Genomic DNA, 22,934 nt, shown 5'->3' with positions numbered 1-22,934 from the left:
TTAGGAGAGAATATAACCATCCATGAAGCTGGCAGAAGGCTCTAAAGGAAATAACTCTAAAGTATCACAAAGAACCCTCTTATTTAACTTTTATTTTATGCAAATCCTAGGAAGTTTGGTGCCCCACTGCTGCATGTCACAGATGCACACAGACAGAACAGGCGCCCAATGGGAGAACACACGCCGTTGACAGGGCAGGAAAGCCTTGACTTGTTCAATAACTCAGGCCCTCTGAAGACATTTTTCACAGTTTAGCCAAATATCTTGGGTCTGGAATCCAAGGGACTCCCTTATGGCAGCGTTTCCCAAAGTGTGGGCCGCTGCAGGGAAAAAATACTGGGCCTCCGCATGGCTGCCAGGGCGTTGCAGGCTCCCGGAGTGCCGGTGCAGCGCCAGGTCCACCAAGCCCTGGGCCGGGCTGGGCAGAGGATGCAGCCAGATGTTCCGGGCTCGCAGGAGAGGCGTAGCGAGGGGGGAGCAGGAGTTGCCCCCAGGCACCATGCTAGGCTGGGGGGGGGGGTAATGCGGGGCGCTGGGCTCATCTGGGCTGAAGGAGGAGGAAGGTGCTGGGAACCCAGTGCTGGACTCAAGGGGAGGGAGGGGCAGGGAATCAGCACTGGCTCAGCACATCTGCACGGTTTGGGGGAAGGTGCAGGGAAACGGAGCTCAGCTGGGCTGCGAGAGTGAAGAGGTGCAGGGGACTGGGCTGGGCTGCGGGGGGAGGAGGAGGAGGAGACGCGGGGCTCAGAGCTACAGAAGGAGGGAGGTGCTGGGAACGCAGGGCTAGACTCAAGGGAGAGGCAGGAAATCAGAGCTGCGCTCAGCAGTTCTGTGGGACTTGGGGGAAGTGCAGGGAAACGGGGCTCAGCAGAGCTGTGGGGGAGGCATGCAGGGAACCAGTGTGGGGCTCAGCTGGGCTGAGGTGGATGGGGGAGGGCATACGGAACAGACAGGCAGCTCAGCTGGGCTGGGAGGGGCTGCAGGGAACTGGTGCGGCACTCCCTTGGATTGCGGGGGATGATTCTGAGGGAGGTGCAGGGAACCAGCGGCGGTGGGCAGCTCAGTTGGGCTGCAGGGGAGGGAGGTGCAAAGAAGTCTAGTGGGAAGAGGGGAACCAGGAGCCCTGAAATGACCTCCCCTGGTCCAAAGAAATCCCTCTTCTGGGACCAGTCAGGTCCAGAGGGTGCCAGACCAGGAAGGTCCAACTCCTACCCAAGTCCCCTCCTTGCACCCTCCCTCCTAGCCAGACACCCTACCCCCAATCTGCTCCTGCTCCCGCCTCCCAGAGTGTCCATGCGGCACCAAGTCCCCCAAGCCCTGGCCCAGGCTGGGCAGAGGATGCAGCCGGATAAAACAGTGAAAATTTATTCATTTTTCATTTTTTTTCTATGCGTTTATATTTTGGGGCTGCAAAAGACAGTACTGAAAAAAACCGGGATCCAGCTAAAGTAACAAGTTTGGGAAACCCTGGTCTTGGGTCCATTTATCCAATCCACATTCCCTTAACTTGCTGGCAAGAATATTGTGGGTGACCGTATCAAAAGCCTTGCTAAAGCTGACACTGGGGGCTTTGGGAGGGACCAGAAACAACTTATTTGCATATTCAACATTTGCTTAATGAATATGCACATATGTAAATGAATGCTACCAGTCCTCCAAAAGCTCGTGAATGGAGTTACTAGTCCCAGTGTCAAAAAGTTTGGGAACCCCTGCCTTATGGCTTGGCAAATATCAGCTCAAAACTGACATTGTCTTAGAGGCACACTGACTCCTGAGTTGTTTCAGGTATGTGCTCAGTGAAGGCTCTTAGGCTACCCACCAAGCTCTACATCAGTAGTGATTGTCCCGTGTACTTTCCATGAGCTGGTCTGATACGAAAGCAGGCTTTGCAGTACACTCTGCTCTGCACTAGTCCTCCTATTGCTCTCACCCTTCATAAAGAACCCATCTTTGCCCTGACCAGTATCTTGTGAGAGGTGTGCCTGCAAATGTGCTAGAGGTAAGAGCACCACATGGAAGAGAACAGACTTACTGCCACCACACAGCCAGCTCTGGTTATTTAATAATAGTAATATATGGAGCTATACCATCTCATAGAACTAGAAGGGACCTTCAGAGGTCATGGAGTCCAGTCCCCTGCCCTCACAGCAGGACCAAGTACCATCCCTGACAGATTTGCCCCAGATCCCTAAATGGCCCCTCAAGGATTGAACTCACAACCGTGGTTTAGCAGACCAATGCTCAAACCACTGAGCTCTCCCTCCCCCATTTCTTACCATGCTTCAAAGAACTACCCAAATGGAAGGGAAACGGAGGAAAAAACCAAGCACACAAAGGCAACCCATCAAATGCAAATCTAGCTGGTTGTTCAGGAAGAACAGGTAACAGAAGACCAGGATCTTTATTTACAGCGTCTCCTTTTACACAGTAATAGAGATGTAGCCATGTTAGTCTGGTCTTGCTGAAACAAAAGACAGGACTATGCAGCACTTTAAAGACTAACAAGATGGTTATTATGTGATGAGCTTTCGTGGGCCAGACCCACTTCCTCAGATCAAATGGTGGAAGAAAATTGGTATGATCATATATACCAAAGGGAGACAATCAAAAAAAGCGAACACATCAAATTGACTTTTACACAGCCTCTTCTGCTACTTACATGGTTGAAACTTCTGGAGAAAAGGGAACCACTGGAATGGCCAGGCTGGGTCAGACCAAAGGTCCATCTAGCCCAGTATCTTGTCTTCTGACAGTGGCCAATACCAGATGCCCCAGAAGGAGTGAACAGAACAGGGAATCATCAAGTGATCCCTTTCCTGTCATCCATTCCCAGCCTCTAACAAACAGAGTCTAGGGACTCCATTCCTGCCTATCCTGGCTAATAGCCATTGATGGATCTAACCTCCATGAATGAATCTAGTTCTTTTTTGAACCCTATTGAAGTCCTGGTCTTCACAACATCCTGTGGCAAGAAGTTCCACAGGCTGACATCATTTGGTTGACCAAATGAAGGATAACACATGTGAAACTGAAAAGACAATAAAACTGGGTGTCTCCTCCTCTGGCTAGGAGGGTTCAACCCCAATGACTGAAGACCGTCTCTCTTCAAATTCTCATCAGTTTTGCTCATAAGCAAAGTCATTTCTCCAAGGGGAGATCTTCCATCCAGGTCTGAGACAAGTAGGCTGATCAACTTCAATGGCTATTACTGGCCATCAGAGTTCTTGCTGTTCCACCTGATGCACCACTGGCAGCTTTAGAGGAGGGAAGGAGGGAGGGGCACGCAGTACCCTGCAACAGTGCGTACCTACAGACTGTGACCCTGAGGATGGTGGCTCTTGCTACTTTTCTTTGAGCCTCCAGGAAGGAATCGAGCAAGAGAAGCATGCGCTCCCAAAAGATGAGCTGATCCTATCAGCCAGGAAGATCTGAGCACTGGCACCATGATTCCTAGTGTACCTGAGTGCCTCTTTCTGCTCACTGTGTTGAGCTTTTTGGTTTCTGTTGTATAGAGTGATCATCGTCGTCATTGGAGACCCCTTGAACTGAGGTTGTTCTCTGCCACAGATTTACCAATGGGCCTGAGAAGACCAATTCTGGAACCATACATGTGCCCACAGTAGCCACAGACGTTTGCTGGTGGGTCAGCTGCCCGATGGGAGAAAGTGTGTTGCTTTTCTTTCCTTAGCAATTAACCCTCAAGACCTAGGCTGTAGAGACAGCCAGAAAACCAGAGCTAGAAATATGCAAATCCCTGCTGTGGGGCCTGATACAAGCAATGTGCCTTCTCAGTGGCAGAGGTCAGGTCAGTGGATATGTGCCCAGCAGCGTTCAGCATACTTTAGTTGATGTGTGAAGACACTTTCCCTTTTCTTTTTGGTCACTAGCGCCAAACATTCAATTATCTGAAAAAAAAAATGGTTGCATGCCTTTGGTTTTGGTTATTCAAAATGTGTTGCTCATGTCCATTCCAACAGGTGCGCCTGCACCACACGCGCTGTACCCAGAAGGTTTTCCACTTGCAGTACCTCTCAGGTCGGCTCATGTGCCCCCAGGAGTTGCGCCTTCACGGCACCATATACAAAGTCCTGTTGCCCCGTCAATTCCTTCTTGTTGGCTTTGCACCAAAAAAGGGATAGGTCTTGGCAGGAACATGAGTGACACAAAGAATAGTTACAAAAGTTAGGTAACCATTTTTTTCTTTGAGTGCTTGTTCCTGTTGATTCCAATTAGGTGACTCCCAAGACAGAACTTGGAGGTAGGACTGGAACTCAATGGTTTGATGACTGGGGTGCCCCTCGTCAAAAGCTGCATCATTCCTTGCCTGCTGAGTAACGTGGATTGAGACCCATGTTGCAGACCTGCAAATTTCCTGGGCCAGGAATGCCGCTGAAGATGCCTGCACCCTTGTGGAGTGTGCGCACTGGGGCAGGTACTCTCTCCAAATAGCAGCATGCCTGAATACATCATATAATCCACAATGGGATTCTTTGAGGCAAGACTAGGAACGCCTTCAGCCTGTCTGCTACTGAGATGAACAGCTGAGTAGACTTTTGAAACAGCTTCATCTGTTCGACATAGAAAACTAACACCCGGCCAACATTCAAAGAATGATATTTTTGTTACTGGCTATGTGTGCATGGCTTGGAGTAGAAAACTGTGAGAAAAATATCCAAATCAACATGAAAGTGGGATATATCTTTCGAGAGAAAAGCTGGATGTGGCTGAACCCGATCCTTATAGAGCAATACGTAAGGAGGCGTTGACTTTAGGGCGGGCCCTCAGTTGAGATCCCCTCCTACCTGAGGTTGCTGCTACCAGGAATGCCACTTTCCAAGATAGGTAGAGCCAGTGCTTGTGTTTGTTTGTTTATTAAAAAAAAAAAAAGGGGGGGGTGCTGGTACTCCAGAGGAAAAGTTGTTGAGCTCCGACAGGAGGTGCCGGTACTGCGTCTGGAGGTGCTGGTACTGAGTACCGGGCAGCACCATCACAAAAAAGCACTGGGTAGAGCAGACAGCATGTTGCAAGTTGTTCAAATGGTGGTCCCAATAGTTTGGAAAGTACCAGGTTAACGTTGGGGGGAGGGGGGGAGGGAGGAGGGAAATCAGCTGTCTTACCTGAGAGAATAACCTGTCAAGTCCCGTAAGAAAGCATCTAACGATTGGGTTACGCCTCCCACATCTGGGTGAAAAGAGGAAATGGCAGCCAAGTGGACTTTTGACACAGAAAGCCCTTGCTGTTTTAGGTGCAGCAGACAGTGCAATCCAAGAGGTATTGTTGAGCTTCCAAGCCGTGAGGCAAAGCAATTCCACTGACATCTCCTGGAGAGACATGTTCCAGGGCTGACAGCGCCAGGCTGGAGCTATCAATACCACCAAGAAGTCATCCCTCTGAACTTTAAGTAGCATTTTGTGGATAAGTGGTGGAAACAGAGAAAGGTGTCGTCCTGCCAGAGAGAAAGGAACATGTCTGCAATCCAGCCCAGCTTTGATTCAGGAAGGAGCAGAACTGCAGGCACTCACTGAGTCTGAGGAATTCATCGCTGTAGTAAATGTAGTAAGAGCTGGCCAGGAACTCAAACAGTTGCTGTTCACGCCAGGTCGCAACTGCTCAACCTAAAGGCAGAGGGGCTCAGCAGACGGGACCTGGTATAAGCAGGGACTGCTTCAGTCCCTGCTCGCACCATTTCCACCGGCTGTACTCCACCTCCCCTAACCCCCTGAGATGGTGCTGTGGGGGAACTGGCTTTTAAGCTGGCTCCCCCAGCACGTGCTCCTGCCAGAGGCAGTGGGAGGGGAGGGAGGAAGCAACTCGTCAAGCAGTGACTCGACTACCCAATAACCCTACACTTATCAGGAAGATGGACTTGTCGCTTACATCCCTAGTTCAGCCATGGAGCTTCCACACTGCGAAGTGCAGCAACTAGAGGTTCAGGCACTGGAGACAGCCAAGATCCTGTGTCATTAAGGCCGGGAACAGTGACAGAGTGACTGGAGCTTCCACAGATATTTCCCACAGTGATGAGTTTCAGGGCCGGAGGAGCCAGATCTCTGAAGCTCCTTCCTTCCATATCTTGAGAAGCATCCTGTGAACAAGCAGGAAGGATGGAAATACACACAGGAGATAGCCTCCCCATGGGAGGAGGAACAAGTCCACTATGGAGCCCAGGCTGAGATTCAGGAAGGAGCAATTCCTATTGTGTGGCAAAGAGACCTTATGGTCCAAGATCACCCACAGGTGGCCCCCAGCTCGAGGCTCAAGCACCCAACACTAGCAAGAGAGATGGCTGAGGGCTGGTGAAGGGAACCCTGCCACACACTACCTGTCGGTCAAACTGCCATTGGAGGGAATGGAGTACCGGCGGACACTGGCCAATAGGCTGAAGTCTGTCTGAACTATGGCTGAACTATGTAGGTACAAGCAGCCATGTGTCCTAGCAGTTCCTTGCTGTGGTGGTGGGGAACTACCTAAGTCCCTGAATGAGGTCTCCCAAGGCTTGAAATCTCACTTCTGGGAGAAATGCCCTGGCCTGTGTCAAGTCCAGCATTGAACCTACAATCTCTAGCCTCTGAACTAGGGACAGTGTTGATTTCTTCTCATTTCTGCAAAAGGTTCAGTTAATTGAAAGACACTTTCATGAAAGTGATTTGCATTTTCACTTGAGTCCTGGATTGGCCCTTGATTGGCCAGTTGTCGCGTTATGGGAACCCCGGTACCTGCTGCCTGTGCAGGAACGCAGCCATGACTGACATGCACTTTGTGAACACTCCAAGTGCCAAACAGGAGGACTGAACTAGCAATGAGCGCTGTTCACCACAAACCTGAGGTATTTTCTGTGGGATGGAGTTATCGCTATGTGAAAGTACGTGTCCTTCAAGTCAAGGGCAGCATGCCAGGCCCCCAGATCCCAGGAGGGGTCAATGGAGGCCAAAGCAACCATGCAGAACTTCAGCCCTTTTGTTCCTGAGGAACCTCTTCTGCTGCCCCCAGCAATAGGAGTGAGCACATTTCTGTGTAAGGAGTTGCTCATGAGAAGCTGTTGAGCCTGCTTTCTATCCACCTTACAGTCCATTTATCCAAGCAGTACTGGCAAGAATACCCTCCTCCACAGAGCAGACAGCTGCCGCAGTCTGAGGTAGGTCTATCGGAGCTATGAATGGCAATTGACCGAGAACCTCTCTTAAAAAGGCAGTGCATTGTTTGGGATTTTCCCAGCAGCCAGTTCACAATCTCCCTCTTTCCTGACACATGCTCCCCCTCCACAAAGCAGGGGGAGGGCAGACAACAGAGCAGGCGAGCGTTCGGTGAGTGTCTTAAAGAAACAGCGCATGGTGAATCTCAAACTTATCCAGCAGCAGCCAGCACACACACAAACTCAGACACTATCTGACCCATTCACACTCACCTCCCAGCACATACTGATAATACTGTTACTACTTGACACTTCCTGAAATGCACATACATTCTCTGTCATTTTATTCTTCCAAAGTATGTTACTTTAGAGTTTTGAATGGCCTATGCATCTCAATTTTTCTTACACTTAAATTTAAATTTGAGTTAACGCCCTCTGTCAGGTTGTGGATTTAGCCACCACCTGAGGGACTCCAACACCTTCTGGGGAATGGATACAACTAGTGCTTTTTTTGTTTAAAAAAAAGAAAAAGAAAAAGAAAAAAGATGTCAGTAAAGTTGAGGGGAAAAAAAAGGTGTGGGGCCAGCATTGCCCTTTTAAGAGACACGGCCCCTTTAAGACACACGACCCAGCCAACTGTCGGACATTTGTGTACAGAGGTTCAGGTTCACTCCGTTCTTTCCAGGAAAGCTCTGACTTGAGGTTCCAGACTGCCGGTACTGCGCCTGGAGGTGCCGGTACTGCGCCTGGAGGTGCCGGTACTGCGCCTGGAGGTGCCGGTACTGCGCCTGGAGGTGCCGGTACTGCGTACCGGGCAGTACCGGCACAACAAAAATGCTCTAGGCGCTGGATTCTGGTAGCAGAGCTTTCCCTTGCATTGAGTCCAAGGTTGCCCCATAAACTCTATCCTCTGGGGTCAACACCAACTCTTCCCTGTTGAGGAGGATACCCAGTGCTTCGAAGACCTCTAGGGCGGGGTCTCTGAGTTGAGGCCTGGAGCGGGCCTTTATCAGCCCACCTGTACTCCCCTCTTTAAAAGGAAGGCTGCTACCATGGCTATATATTTGGTAAACACCTGCAGGGCTGAGGAAATGCCAAGCGGCAGAACAGCAAACGGGTAGTGCTCTCCCGCTACTGTAAACCTGAGGTAACACCTGTGACAAGGAAGGATCAGGGCCTGGGGGGGGGAACTAGCCTCTGTCCTCTCTCCTAGCCCACAGTGCAGGCAAGGTAGATTTATGCCTCAGTACCGTCATTTTCACTGCCGGGGATCCCCAGTGCTGCAAGTCTTTAGCCACATGCCGCTTCTGTGCCGTGTCTCTCTCAGAGGCTGGGACACTGTGCACCGAGCTGGCTCCGCGGACCAATTTTTCGGTCTGAGTGAGTTTTAACCCCACCTCCATCGGGAGCTGTTGGAGCCTATGCTCCCTGTCCTTTCTGGTGCAGGGCTTGAAACTTCTCAGTATGATGTTCTTCACCCTAACAGCAAAGGCACACGTTGTGTAGGGCTGTTGGGCATCCGGTGTTTGCAAGCTGCACACCCTTTAAAGCTTGGGTTGTAAGGCATGCCCGGCGCCCCTGGTGTGGGCTAAACATTTGGGAGGTCGCCTGCTGTTCTTTTATTTGCTTGAAGATCATTATCACGAGAAACAGAAAAAGAAAAAGAGATTCTGGGTGAGATTCTGTGGCCTGCACTGTGCAGGGGGTCAGACTAGATGATCATAATGGTCCCTTCTGACCTTAAAGTCTATGAGTATGAGTAACAAAGTTGAAGATTAGGAAAACGAGAGCTACTATTAGGGAAGGATTGGAATGCAACTTCATTTACAAGGTTGATTCCTATCAGAGAGGAATGAATAAAGACATTAGCTGGCTGGCACACGACCTTCCACATCCTAATGACTTAACCAACCAAACAATGGGTACTTAGAGGTGCAAATGGTTATTTTCATGTGAACAATGTAATTCACTATCCCCCCCCCCCACCCCTAACTCTGTCCCCCTTCCCTTCCCTTATTTATTGTTGGATCTGGACTTTTAATGCTCTAGTCATCTGAAGAAGTGGATTGTGCCCAGAAAGTCCATGATACTATCTACATGTTTTGTTAGTCTTTAAGGTCTTAAGGTTTTACTAAGGACTAGGCACTCGATAAGCAAGAGCTAGCTACAGCTAAGCTAACATTGCCACAGCTGGTAAGAAGGAACTGAGGGAGGGTAGGGTTGGCAATGGTAGATATGCGATGATATAGCGGCGCCACTCTACATGGGAGCTGCTACAGAAAAGTTTCCAACATTCGTGCACGCAGTGCATGTACACCTGAATTGGAATCAATGTTAACAAGCACTCAAAAATGAACACTTATTCTCTGATATGGTTACTTGTTTGCTTCAAAGTGTCCACGAAGATAGTGTCCCGAGCCAGCATCCCCTTCTCCACCTCCTCCCTCCTGCGCCTCTCTCCCTTTTCCACACCCAAATCCCTCATTCCCCTCCCCCAGAGTCTGCACCTCCTGTCTCAACCCAGTGAGAGTGAGTAAGGGCTGGGGACAGCCAGTGATGGAGAAAAGGGAAATGGAGAAGGCAGGGCCTCAAGGAAGGGGTGGGGTAGATCTTGGCTTGCCCTGACATTTAAAAAGTGATCTTTGGTGTAAAAAGGTTGGAGCCCACTGACTAGTCTCTTTAACCAGCCATACTGATATGAAGACCCCAGCTTCCCACCACCAGACAAGCCTTGCTCAGTGAAGACCCACACCGACAACTGTCCTTTTTAAGATTCACTCCTCTCACAAGTAGCTTTGCAATGCTCTTCACTGAGCACACAAACCACAAGTTAAGAGAAAGCTCTGCTTCAAACAGAGGCCATAAGGATTTCTAACATCTATAACTTTAGACTTTAAAATGCGCTCAGCTAGTTGAAGCACAGGATGTGTTACGTAGCACTAACAATTTAAATTCAAGTCAAGGCAAGGCTTAGAACACTTCTTGTGTGACGGGGCGGCAGGGACCGCGGAAGCTAGCTCCAGTGGCTCTGCCGAGCCTGTTCGGCAGCGGCCGCCGGCGCAGGCACTGTCGTTTGCCCGGCGGGCCGCCCAGGGGAGGGACTGACGGCCCAACGCGCAGGCACCAGTGTCCCTGTCAAGGGGCGCCGGCTTGAAAAGATGGCTCCCGACCGGGAGCGAGGGGGAGGAGGACAACGCAGGAGAGCCGGGGCGAGCCAGCGGAGGTCCGCCGGGACCGGGCTAGACCCGACGGGGCACTGGAGGCGGCGACACAGGACCGATATGGCAGGAGGAGTTGAGCACCCCCGCCGGACGATGGAGTATAGACAGTGACAACCGAGACGGAGGAAACAGCCCAGGACGGGGCCAGGGAGACCCCGGGGACCGGTGATTTGCGGCCGTAGCCCCCCCGGTCGGTCAGCGCATCCACAACGCCTACCCTTAGGGTCCTGGGTTGGGACCTGGAGAGAGGGAGGGCCCAAGTCCCCCTCCGTCCCAGACGGCGCCAATAAGGGCCAGTTCAGCTATTGCGACAGGAAGGAGAAGGCGACCCCCACTGGGGGGAGCCCTTGCGGGTGACTAGACATGTCGGTACGTGACAGCTTGCTTAGAGAGTCACAAGTAACCTGTCTACTAGGCTCATCCTACATTGGCTCCCCCTGTACCTCAGTTTCCCAACCCTATAGATCCACCACTGGAAGCCCTAAATCCGACAAGGCAACGTTTTACCACTGTGCTTTTACTTCCTGTATTTGTATTGTGGTAATTGGGGACGCCAATCAGTGTTCCCGCTAATTTTTCCCCACACACATCTAGAATGAATTTCGTTATGGGCATCAATATGGAGGAGGTAGGTGACACGTCACCTCCATATTGGTGCACCCAACAAAATTCTTGTGGCAGGGCAGGACTGAGGGTTTGGAATGCAGGAGGGAGCTCGGGGTTGGGGTGGATGAGGGGTTCGAGCTCTGGGTGAGGCTGGGGATGAGAGGCTCAGGACTGCAGTAGAGGGTTGGAGTTGTGGGGACTTTAGCCAGGGGTTCGGTCTCTATGGTGGGGCTGGGGATGAGGGATTCTGGGGCACAGACTGCCCCAGGGCTATGGCAGAGAGAGGTGCCTCTCTCTGCTGCAACAGCTGCAGAGCTGGGATAACCACTCCGCCCCAGACCATGGCAGGTCCGCACCAGGGTTGTGCTGGGGCTGGTGGAGAGGCAACCCACCCGCCAGCTGCTGATTCCCTAAGCACCTGAATGGCACTAAATAGGTTGCTGCATGGCCACATGGCTAACAGGGAATGTAAGACCCCAGGGTCTCACTGTATTAGGTACTTTGCACAACAAAAAGAGGACCTCCCTGACTCAAGGAGCATACAGACTACATGATTAGTGAATTACCCGCCTCTTAATATCCCTATTAGACATACAAAATGGGGTTTAAATTTGCTATTGCCACTCAAGAGAGAGATCTTGGGAGTCTCTGGAGATAGTTCTCTGAAAACATCCACTCAGTGTGTAGCTACAGTCAAAATAGCAAAAAGAATGTTACGAATCATTAAAAATGGGAAAGAGAATAAGAAAGAGAACACCTTGCTGCCTTTGTATAAAACCATGGTACACCCACATCTGCAATACTGCGTATACATGTGGTCGCCTCTTCTCAAAAACTATGTCTTCGCATTGGAAAAAGTTCAGAAAGGGGCAACAAAAATTATTAAGGTCTGGAAAGGCTGCCATACGAAAAAATATTAATAAAAAGAGGAGACACTAAGGGGGATGTGATAGAGGTCTATATAAACACGACTGGTGTGGAGAAAGTGAGTAAGGAAAAGTTATTTACTTGTTTCCAAAACATAAGAAGTAGATGTTACCAAATAAAATTAGTAGCTAACAGGTTTAAAACAAAAAGGAAATTTTTCTTCACTCAGCACACATTCAAGCTGTGGAACTCCTTGCCAGAGCGCGTTGTGAAGGCCAAGATTATAACAGGGTTCACAAAAGAGCTAGATTAATTCATGGAGGACAAGTCTACCAATGACTAGGATGGGATTGGGCAACAGGAGAGGGATCACTTGATTCTCTTTTCTGTTCATTCACTCTGGGCACCTGGCATTGGCCACTGTCAGCAGACAGGACACTGGTCTGACCCAGTGTGGTGGTTAATCATGTGATCATCCCATCATCTACTTGCAGCTTCTGGCATACAGAGTCTAGCAACATGCAGAGCATGCAGTTGCATCCCCGCCCACCCAACTAATAGCCACTGCTGGACCTACCCTCCATGAACTTATCTTGTCCTTTTCCAAACCCTGTTATACTTTTGGCCTTCAAAGTATCCCCTAGCAGCACGTTTCATAGACTGATGACGGTGCCTAGTGTGAAGTCCTTCCTTTGTTTATTTTACACCTGCCGCCTGTCTCTCTCATTTCTAGTATGCAAAGGGATAACACACACTTCCTTATTTACTCTCTCAGACTTTCCAAATTCTGCAGTCTGGACACCCCTCTCATGGTCACCGCCATGGTCTGGCCAAAGCATCCATGATGTGCAGCACAGACTGCACCAGTCTGACGAGGAGAGCTGGAATGGTGGCAGGGTGACTGACAGCAGAGAAGAGTGCTGCCACCGGAACACCGGCAATGCCAACAGCACGGGTGCCAGAGGAGTTGTGCCAACCTCAGCATTGTACTCACTTTCACAGTCTGCAAATAGAAATACCAGGGATCAGAGCCGACAGACCAGATTCAGCAGCCTGCCCCACCAACACGGCCTTTGCGAAGTCCTGAACCAAGGGAGAGGGCAGAACAGAAAGGCAGAGGAGGTCCAATGTCGCCTTATATACCACTAGCTCAATCACCACCCTCCCTGGCACGGGACTCAACAAATGCGCTGGGACCAGAACCCAGAGTCGGTGGAATAGGGTCTCTAACTTCCTTATGCACCACCACTGCTCCATCCTGCACACAGGCATTCACACTGTGCCAGCCTGCACACCTCCTGGAGGAAGCAGACGAGTCCCCGCACAAGACGGAGCGACCTTGATCAGTCTTATGACCTCTTCCTTGGCACACCTGACAGGGACCGATGTCTCCACCTCTTTGCAGCAGCCCAAGCTTCAGAACATGAACTGGCAGCTCTCTCAGAACTGGAGGGTGCTCCCTGATCCAATATGGGCTCAGTGGCCAGGCAGGCTGCATGGCCTTTTTGAGCAGTGCTGCTTTAGATCAAGAGCCTTCACCACCGGAGTCCATTTTGTGAATGATTTGCAAAGGGAATCCTCCTTCTTGATGTGGATGTCCCCTAAGCACAGCCCCCCCCCCCCCCCCCCATCAGATGTTAGTAAGACTCAGACTAAATTAAAGGTTAAATCTGAAGAGGTTTGTCTCCACAGGAAAGTTATAGGCATAAAGTGAAGACATGACACACTTATTCCCATAGAAGAGAGTGCCTGTTTCAGGTTAGCTTTGACATGCGGGGAGGGATTTAAGCGACACAAATATCTGTAACTGCCCCTCTTGCACTCAAATAAGAATGTTCACATAGAGGCTAAGTCCACACTGGCACTTCACGGTGCTGTAACTTTCTGGCTCGGGCTGTGAAAAAACACCCTGCCTGGCACTCTGACTGCAGCAAGTTACAGCTCTCTAGAGCCCCAAAGCGGCCAGTACTGTCAGCGCTGCCCCATGGGGAGGTGGGTTACTCCCGGTGCAGGGAGTCTCTCCCAGCACTCTTGTCGTGGTCGCACTGGCACTTGAACTGCCGAAGTGCAGACAACGCCAGAGGTTTACACTGGCACGGTTGGCGAAGATTTGTGGCTCTGACAAACCCAAAATGAAAGCAGCATCCAGACAAAAGAATTAGGGCCTCTTGAAAATGACAGTGTTGTGGGGCCACCAAAGTGAAGGGCTTTCAATGAAAATCCTGTGAAGCCTGCGAGATGGAAGCAAAATGGTGCAATAAAAGGGCAGTGGCCAGGCTGGGATTCAATCTGATCTTAGAAAATTCGGGCATGAATCAATGAATGCCAGAGAAGCTGACTGTCCTGACCCCCTATTTCTGTAGCCTTGAACAAAATGCAGGAAAATCACTGTTTTACTGGTGGTGCTGTTGAAATTTGGAAGGAACTAAGTGAGATCTTGAGAGAGAAATACGCAACGACGGAGTTAAATTACAAACGCTAAAAACCGAATGAGACAAGTGCTATCTTTAGCTTATTTTCCTGCAAATAGTCTCAATATTCAGTGCCAGGGTCAAACCTTAACTGCTGAAGAAGAGGAGTTGGCTACAACACAGGCATCCAGCAATCATCCCTCCCTAATGCCAACTAAAATAAACGTCAGAGCGAAGGGTGAACCATTCTCAAAATATCTTTGCTGATGATGTTTTAAAGAAAGTCACAGAAGGAACTGGTGGAAGCCACTTAAGCACTTGGATTCAGAGATTGTTGAAGTGATAATCTCACCTAACAGCAGTAGCTTCTTCTGTCAGTATCGAAATAATATTTTCTTCCTGTGAACGAATTAATTTCAAATTGATAAACTGTCTGGGCCCAAGGAAGCAGTAAAACTTGCTTTTCTTTTCCAAATTATGACCAAACAGGAAAATGAAGGTGAGGAGAGAGTTGGCTGCAGAAGCCAATACTGTAAGTTTATAATGTTGACCTAGATGACATTTTAATTTGTTTTAAATTTCATTTAACTATTTTAGTTAAACAATTTTAATAAAAACAAACCTGATGTTTAAAAACTTGGATGTTTAACTACATTCAAAAATTCATATACTTATTTTGTTAAAATATGTTTGCGGTTGAAGATAAAATTCAGACTACAGAACTTTGCTGTTTTAGTTAAAATATCTGTCTGGCGATGTTCTCCTAACACAGCATGGAAAGAAAATCCTCCCTACGGATTAATTAACCTGATGAACTGGAGATAGCTCACCTCCCAGTGATTTCATAAATATCTGCTCTAATTACCTTTGGTAAATGAAATACCAAGCAAGCATTCATCCTCTGATCTAGCTGCAAAACTTATCTGAAAAGTAAACCACTGTACCGTGTACCTTCTAACCACAAAACCTCCCTCTGGTCTCTGAGTTGTGAAAAAATGCTCCTGCCTAGGGATTTCTATCCATCTGATTTGAATCGAATCCACCCTGACAGGAAGTCATGGGGAATCACTGAACACAGAACTAGAATCCCCAGAATTCACTGCCACACAGCACTCTCCCCAAGCTGTGACGGGGGAAGGCCCCCCATGAGCATAACTTGCCAGGAAAGGCCTATAATCACCAGTCCTCCCATTGATTGTGGGGAGAACTCCCCATGTAAAGTCTGGCTCCATGTCCTTTACACAGCTGTGTGACAATCCGCTGGCTGCCTGGCCACTCCCAGGAAGGGCTAACACAACAGCTCTAGCATGGGTCCAACAGGGATTTCAGAGCAGACATTGCATCAGCCAGGTATACAGGAAGCAGCTGAGAAAGGGAAACTGATTTACTGAGAGGCTCTCAGAACCAGTTTGTTTCAGGAATCCCATGGAAAGGAGAGACAGGAAGAACAGATACTTCAGAGACAGAACAAACCTCATATGTTTCAGAAAATCTGTACTAGGGCTCCGGACCTGGCCATTTTCCCAGAGATGACGTAATCCTGAGGAACAAGGTCTACGCCAGCAAAAAGTATTCACAGCCCGTGCAGATGGCAAGACAGCCAAGGATCTCTGATCAGACCACTCCTGAGCCAATCCAAACATGGCAACCCGCAGCCTGGCTTCCCCCCTCCCAACCCCTTCCCCACTGGATGCAATGCAGCAAGAATCCATTTCAGAGAAAGAGAAAGGGATCCCGTGGCAGGAAGGGAGAGGATGACAAAAGACCAATTAAAAATTAATTCCTTCTGTAATACTGGAGTTCACTTTGCAATTCACTTGAAAGTGCAAGAAACTGAGCTGTGTTCAAAGTCTCAAAAATCCAAACTCTTGATCTCTCTGTAATCTATTTTCTTGCACTTGTACAGGAGCTCCACCCCGACTGGTAGCTTCAGCCCCACTCTAGAAATCAGGAAACCATACACAGGCACAGCACAGGAACCACAGCAACACAACACTGTGATCATTATGGAGCAGTGGTAGCCACTCTAAAGTTAAGATTCCATCTCACTTTCTACTGAAGGTTTCATTGTGAACCTCCACGACTAAAACCGCCACATGGGGTGCGTCTGCACTGCACCGCACCGTTATTTCGAAACAACAAAGCGAGTGTCTACACAGCAATTGCGTTATTTTTAAATAACGGACAGCTTAATCCGAAATCCATAAACTTCATTCCATGAGGAAACACCCCTATTTGGAAATCGCAGAGAGTTATTTCGAAATAAGGGGCCCCCAGGAAATCCCACAGTTGCTCTGCTGGCCAACCCAACCACACCCCTCAGGACCCCATAATTCCTCTTCCCCTGCAGCCCTTAAAGCTGCAGCCACAGGGGAAAGAGCTTGTAGCAGGATGCTGGCCCTCTCAGCCTCCAGCCACTCTGCTGCTGCCACAGAACATCATTGAGCCCCCCAAGAGCTCCCCCCTGCTGCCAGGGAGCAGTCTCATGGCTCCCAGGTACCTGCCAGGTGGCAAAAGAGGCATGTGCCGTCCTGGTCTAGGGCAAAGATCCCGGCCCTCACTGAGCAAGGACGAAAATCTCCAGGATCTCCGCTCCAGACGGTGCAAGGCTGATATCCACAGCTGCATGGCCAACAGTCTGGCCACATCCAGAACCAGGAGCAGGTCCAGATCAAAGTGAAGGAGCTCCGCCAGGCCTACTCCAGGGTGAGGGAGTGCAGCTTCCGCTCCGGGGCAGAACCGCACTCCTGCCCCTATTACCAAGACCTGCTCCGCATCCTGAGGGGCAGCAGCCCCTTTCCCACCTATGGCGGTTGACTTGGAGCTGGCGACACCTGTTGTTGCCCACCCATGGGGCAGACACAGTGATGCAGAGGAGGACGACGACCCTGATGCAGCCAGCACTGTCACCTTGGTGATGTTGGAGCCGGTACCCCATAGCCTGGACGTGTCCCAGTCATCCTTTGAGGCCGGGGAGGGAACATCAGTGAGTGATCGGAGTTACCTTACACTGACGAGGTAGCGGGTGGCGTCATGGAGTGTTGGGCATCTCCGACCCTGCACCCCCATTCAGTCAGATGTGACGCTAGGCCAGCAGGTAGAGCAGAAGGTGTATTGGTTCACAGGGACACAGCGTAGCATAGGACGGATGTTAACAAAGGTCCCAAGAGCAGACAGCCTTGTTCCTCCCAGGGACCTGGGCCCTTCTCCTGCTCCCAGATCCTTCCCTCATCCTAACCCAGATGAGACTGGCTCTTCCCACAGGCCCTACCCCCCAGCCTGGAGTCAGCCCTGCCTATCCTTTGTCTCCCCTCTTGGGCAGGAGTTGGGATTTCCTGTGTCTGGGCCCAATACACATCTGGAGTGAGTCGTGCTCTCATGCAGAGAGCGCTGCAGTGGCCAGGGAAGACAGGTACACGCACGCACACACACAGCGCACAACACAGCAGAGAGTAGATGTAATACTACCCACACTATGACAAGCGGCGCGGGGCTGGGACCCACTCCTCACTCGGCTTTCTCAGCCTGGGGATCGCGCTGCAGTCCATGCACATGCAGCACCAGCGTGGGCCACACACCCCCAAGAGGCTACCCCAGAGCACCCCTGGGCTCCTGCTCACAGGGTCTGGGGATCTGGCCACACTTCAGACACCCTCCCACCACTGGACAGAGGCTGGGGACATGCCTTTCCCACCCCGGCACACACAGGAGTGCCACACAGCACACGGGCATGCCTGCATACTGGAGGCAGCACCCACTGCCAGGGACAGTGCTGCCACCTGCGGGTGCATCTGCTGCTCACACCCACTCTCTCCAAGCAGCCAAGGATACAAGTCCTCTCCCCTTGGGATGTCACCACTGCCTGACCCGGCACGTGTGGGGCACTGGGCCCCCCCCCCCTCCCAGCCACGCTCTCTCAGTGAGGGCAGCAACTTCCCATGCCTGCTTGTCCCTAGGATGTGTGCATGTGGGGGAAGCCTGGTCCTCTGGGGATATCTGGGCCTCTAAGAAAGGGCCTGCTGCCTAGGACACGCATGGCCTTGCTCACCTTAATTTGAGCCGAGACCTGTCGGTCTTGTGTCTCAGATGAGGGCAAGGCTTCAAGGGCTGCCCATTTCTCTTTATCCTCCCCAGCTAAGACTAGCTGCAGACGGGGGGGGGGGGGCGGGCGGGCAACACGGTCCAGCACAGCTGCCCGACATGGAGGAACCCGCAGGTGCTGGAGAACGCGGGAAGAATGGACACGGGAACACGTCTCTGAGCTCCAGGCCCTGCATGAGGCGCTGGACCAGAGGCTCCAGGAAGACATGCAGTTGCGGAGAGAGACCTGGAGGCAGCTGCTGCAGCAGGGACACATCACGTGCACAGCCGTCTAGTCTCTCCTTGCTGGCATGGAACCAGCTCCCACTCCTGCCCCAGTCCCATCTCCCGTGCCAGCCCCTGCTCCGGCTTCGGCCCCTAGCCCCCCTGTTCTCCTCCCGTGGTTGCTGAGGTCCCCACACATAAGGTAGAAGAACCATCCAAGCCAGGCGCCACTCCCAGCCCCGGGCCTCTTCCAGTTCCCTCCTCCCCCTCCCCTCTTGCAGGTTCTTTCCCCGGTCCCTCCCCAGTTACTTCTACCCCAAATAAGCGACCAACAACTTCTTTTTGTTTCTGAAAAAAATTATTTTATTGTCTCTGCTGGAGAGAGGGTAGAGGAGGGAAGGGAGGAAAGGCAGAGAGGGGCAAGGCACAGGCCCCTAGTGGGGAGGCCATGGAAAGAGTGTTACTGGGGCCTTGTGAGAAACTCTCCCTCAGGGCCTCCCAGATACGCACGGCCCCTGATGGGCCTGCCAGACAGCAGCCATGCACAGCTGTTCAGAGGCCCTGCCCTCCCGGCCAGCCTCTGCTCCCCACCCTTCTGCTCACAGGCTGTGGAGCACGTAACACGCAGCCACCGCTTGGGGGGTGTTCTGCTCCCCTACATCCAGCCAGGTGAGGAAGCATCAGAAATGGGCCTTGAGACACCTGAAGGCCCCCTCCACTTGCACGCAGGCCCTGCTGAGTCTGGCATTACAGCGTTCCTTGCTGGGGTCAAGGCGTCCGGCGCAGGCCACGTCACCCCACAACGCACAGTGGCATGTCCACGTCCCCGACCCTGAGGGCACACTCAGGGAAGAAAGTCCCAACCCCCATCTTGTGAAATGGGCTGCAATTGCGGAACACGTGGGCATCGTGCGCCTTCCTTGACCACCCAACAAATCGTGGGTGAGCTGCCCATGGTGGTTGATCAGGGCTTGCAGGACATGGAGAAGTAGATCTTGCTCATTTATGCAGAGAGATGCCCAGTGGTTGGGGGCCCAGATGAGGATGTGGGTGCTGTCAATAACCCCGTCCGGCTGGGGAAGCCCATGGCAGCCAAGCCAGCGACGATGGGGTCCACGTCGCCGAGGTGGATGACCCTTCGCAGCAGGAGTGTGTTGGCCCTCGCCAACCTGCAGGAGACAAACAGAATCACAGGGGTGCCACACCCCTTGGGAGGTTACCGAGCCTCCCCTTCCCCCACACCAGGAGCCACCCTCTATGTAGCCCCCCCCACAGGGCTGTGTGAGGGCGCGCGTGATGGGAGAACCGCCCGGGGAAGGGGTCTTCCCCCACTCTAAACTCTCCCCCCCTTTTCCAAGGGTTCCCCATTCCAGCACTTCACACACACCTAGGACTTAAGCATGAGAGCACCATACCTGTATGATGAGGGCCCCAACAGACTTCCCCATGCCAAACTGGTTCCCGACTGATTGGTAGCTGACCAGTGTGGCAAGCTTCCACACAGCAATGGTGACCTGCTTCTCCAGGGGGCTGGCGGGTCCGCATGTGGGTGTCCTGTTTCGTAAGGGAGGGGGGGCAAGCCAGGCACAGAGCTCCAGAAAGGTCTCCTTCCTCATTTGAAAATTCTGGAGCCCCTGCTGGTTGTCCCGCTGTTCCATGATGAGCCGGTCCCACCACCTGGAACCGGTGTCCAGCCGCCGGAAGTGGCAGAGCACAATGGGGTGCAGCTGGAAGAGCTGTGCTCCCAAACAGATGGTGAGGTCTCCTCAATGAGCTGGGGTTGCATTCCTGCAGGGCTAGGAGGGCAGCCTGCACAAACTGCTGCAAGACAGTCAGGGGCTGTTGCGTGCCCAGAAGCAGCTATGGCTCCATAGCTGAGAGTTCTATGGTGTCCAACAGGGCAACCAAACTCACAGGGAATATGCTTTGCTGTCCCTCAGAGAGGTAGGCAAAGGTGAAGAACCTGAGACATGGCTGCAGTGGGGATGTGTCTTTAAGCAGGAGCCTCAGGCAGCAGCTCCAGGAAGTCACTGCTGACCTGATGCCCTACCTGAAGTGGTTCAGGTGGCCTTCTATGCGATTCAGCGTCCTATCAGTGTGGAAGCTCTATTTCGGAATACCCAAGCACTATTTCCTAAATGTCATTTCAAGCTTCAACTCAAGCATGCATGGTCTCTGGACAGTAGACATTTTTAAAATGTTTTCAACCAGAATTGAAGTTATTCAAACAAACTGTTTAAAAGATATGGCAAAAAGGAAAACAGATCTTAATCTTACTTTGAGTTACTCTAACACTAAGAACAGATACTGCAAATGAGGCTGAGCTGAAAGATCTTTATATTAAAAAATGCACAGTAAGACTACAGGCATTCAAAAGCATCTTCAAAAGTTATGCAATGTCAAAGATATCAAAATCCACAAGTAATAATGGGCTCATACAATCTTGAATGCAGACTGCTACAGTGGCCTAAAATCACCACATTCAATGTCTACACAAGTCCTATAGCACCACAGTTCAGCTACAAAACAATAGAAGGGATTTGTATGTTGCCATAATAAATCCACTCCCTACCGAAGTGGTAGATAAGTCAAAGGAGAAACTTTTTGATCAACCTAGCAGTGTCTATTCTGGAGCAGTGGTGATGACTTCTTACAGGTGCAAATTTCTCATAACCGGAGCGATGTAGTTCAGATGGCTTAAATCTTAGGTGCAGACCAGGCTACTTAGCCTGCTACAGAACTCCACTGACAGCTGTACTGTCCCAGCTAACAGATACACCAAAGTGCTTCTGGTTAATTTAAACACTCATCACATACTTGCTATAAGGCTAAATGCATCTGCCAAACATAACACAAGATGCAGTGTATCTACACACTAGCAAGATCCAGGGACAATGTCACTGTGAGAAACGCAGATCCTGTCACCCCAACTGCTAAGATTCTGAAGGTGACCCAGAACACTACTCCAGGCCTACTGGAGTCAAATTTTACTCTCCCTTGCCTTTTTTGATAGTTGATGGACTGGCAAAGTTTTGTCTTCTTGAGTGTCTCCTGGCTAACCCTCTTAGAGGTGGGGTTTTCTTTCCACTATTCTGCCCCAGCCTGCTGCAAGGGAGGAGGTTTCTTTTCTAAAACAAGCCCTGTCTGCCTTTTGGGTTCCACTTCCTATTAGTAGTTCCTACAGATTGGAACAAAGCTGATTTAGAGTTTTTAAGCAATGGAGACTACATTAGACCTTGAAGCTGAAAGCCTCTGCCATAAAAGCACAGTGCTTCCCTTCAGCAATCCTTTTGGCATTAAGAAAGGAAATTCACAATTGCTAAACAATAGATTTCCTGCAGAGGAGCTCAGAGTTTCCATGACATATCAGCAGATTCTGGGTGCAAATTGCAGATGACTTTTGATGCATCCTATCCTTGCCAGAGGACAATTACTAAAGTGCTTCCTCTTTGCTTCATAGCTGATGAGCTGGCAAAGATTTAATAAGAGAGCACTAATATCCAAATCCTTCAGTGCTTGCTGCTCCTTGGTAAGAACAATATTTCAAAGAAGGCTGAAGCTGTAGCACATCTCCCAGTTTGATGAACTTTTCAGGTCCACCAATCAACTGCTTCTTCCTTGTTGAGGAGTCTACAGCCATCAAGCGTAAGAAGTGAAAGAAAGGAAACAGACAGTAGGGATACAGAGATGGGAGCGTTACATCACAGGGAATTATGGCATTTATGGATACAAAGGTGAGAATACCTAAAGTTTATGGTAATGAGTGATCCAATACCAATCCCTATTCAGACCCATTCTTATACATCTGATGAAGGGAGTTGCAGCTCACAAAAGCTTACACTATAATACAATTGTTAGTCTTCAAGATGCCACAAGACTCCTTGTTTTTGCTGAACAGACTAACACAGCTACTTCTGAAACATAGGAAAGTAGAGCTACAAATGACCAATGCACCAAAAACAAAGCAGGTGTGGAGAGGAAGGCTGGATGCAAGAAACTGCTCATAAGAGCTTGTGGAGGGAACATAAGTACTCCACAAATCTGCAGCAGCATTTTAAGCCAAGGAAGCCTGTGGAGCACAGAAACTGCCAGGCTCTGATCTAAACACCACTGCATGGGTGAGTAAGCATGGAAGGAACAGACATGGCCTGGAGAAATTGCCATGATGCCACTATGTTACAGAGGGAAATAAGGTAAGGGGACGAGAATACACTTGCAAAGCTCTAAAGGGAGCTGCCATTTGAAAAGGAAGACATGTGAAAGCAAGGCCTCAGACTATCAGAAATTCTGTTTCTGGAAAATTCTGAAACATTTTTTCAAATGTAAAAAAGTTCCCAGACAAGAAAAAACATTAAACTATAGTTTGAGAATAAGAATTACAGAAACTTAAGG

The 22,934-nt window shown here is 50.4% G+C and overlaps 1 protein-coding gene across 4 annotated transcripts in view; it reads right to left on the bottom strand.

The window, feature by feature from the left end:
• LOC102455368 (histone-lysine N-methyltransferase SETD5-like) overlaps nt 1-22,934 on the bottom strand; it is a 98,183-nt gene that overhangs the window by 49,486 nt on the left and 25,763 nt on the right. Inside the window, exon 2 of one of the 4 annotated variants that reach the window (XM_075916663.1) lies at nt 8,383-8,758. The exons of the other annotated variants lie outside the window; for them this stretch is intronic. The gene's annotated coding sequence lies outside the window, so the exon portion shown is untranslated. The remainder of the gene's footprint in view (nt 1-8,382; nt 8,759-22,934) is intronic. 4 annotated transcript variants of the gene reach the window in all.

Source organism: Pelodiscus sinensis, unplaced genomic scaffold, assembly GCF_049634645.1.
Source record: "Pelodiscus sinensis isolate JC-2024 unplaced genomic scaffold, ASM4963464v1 ctg69, whole genome shotgun sequence".
NCBI classification, from domain to species: Eukaryota; Metazoa; Chordata; order Testudines; family Trionychidae; genus Pelodiscus; species Pelodiscus sinensis.
Note: the sequence above shows the minus strand (reverse complement) of the source record. Positions and strands in the feature narration are given on the sequence as shown.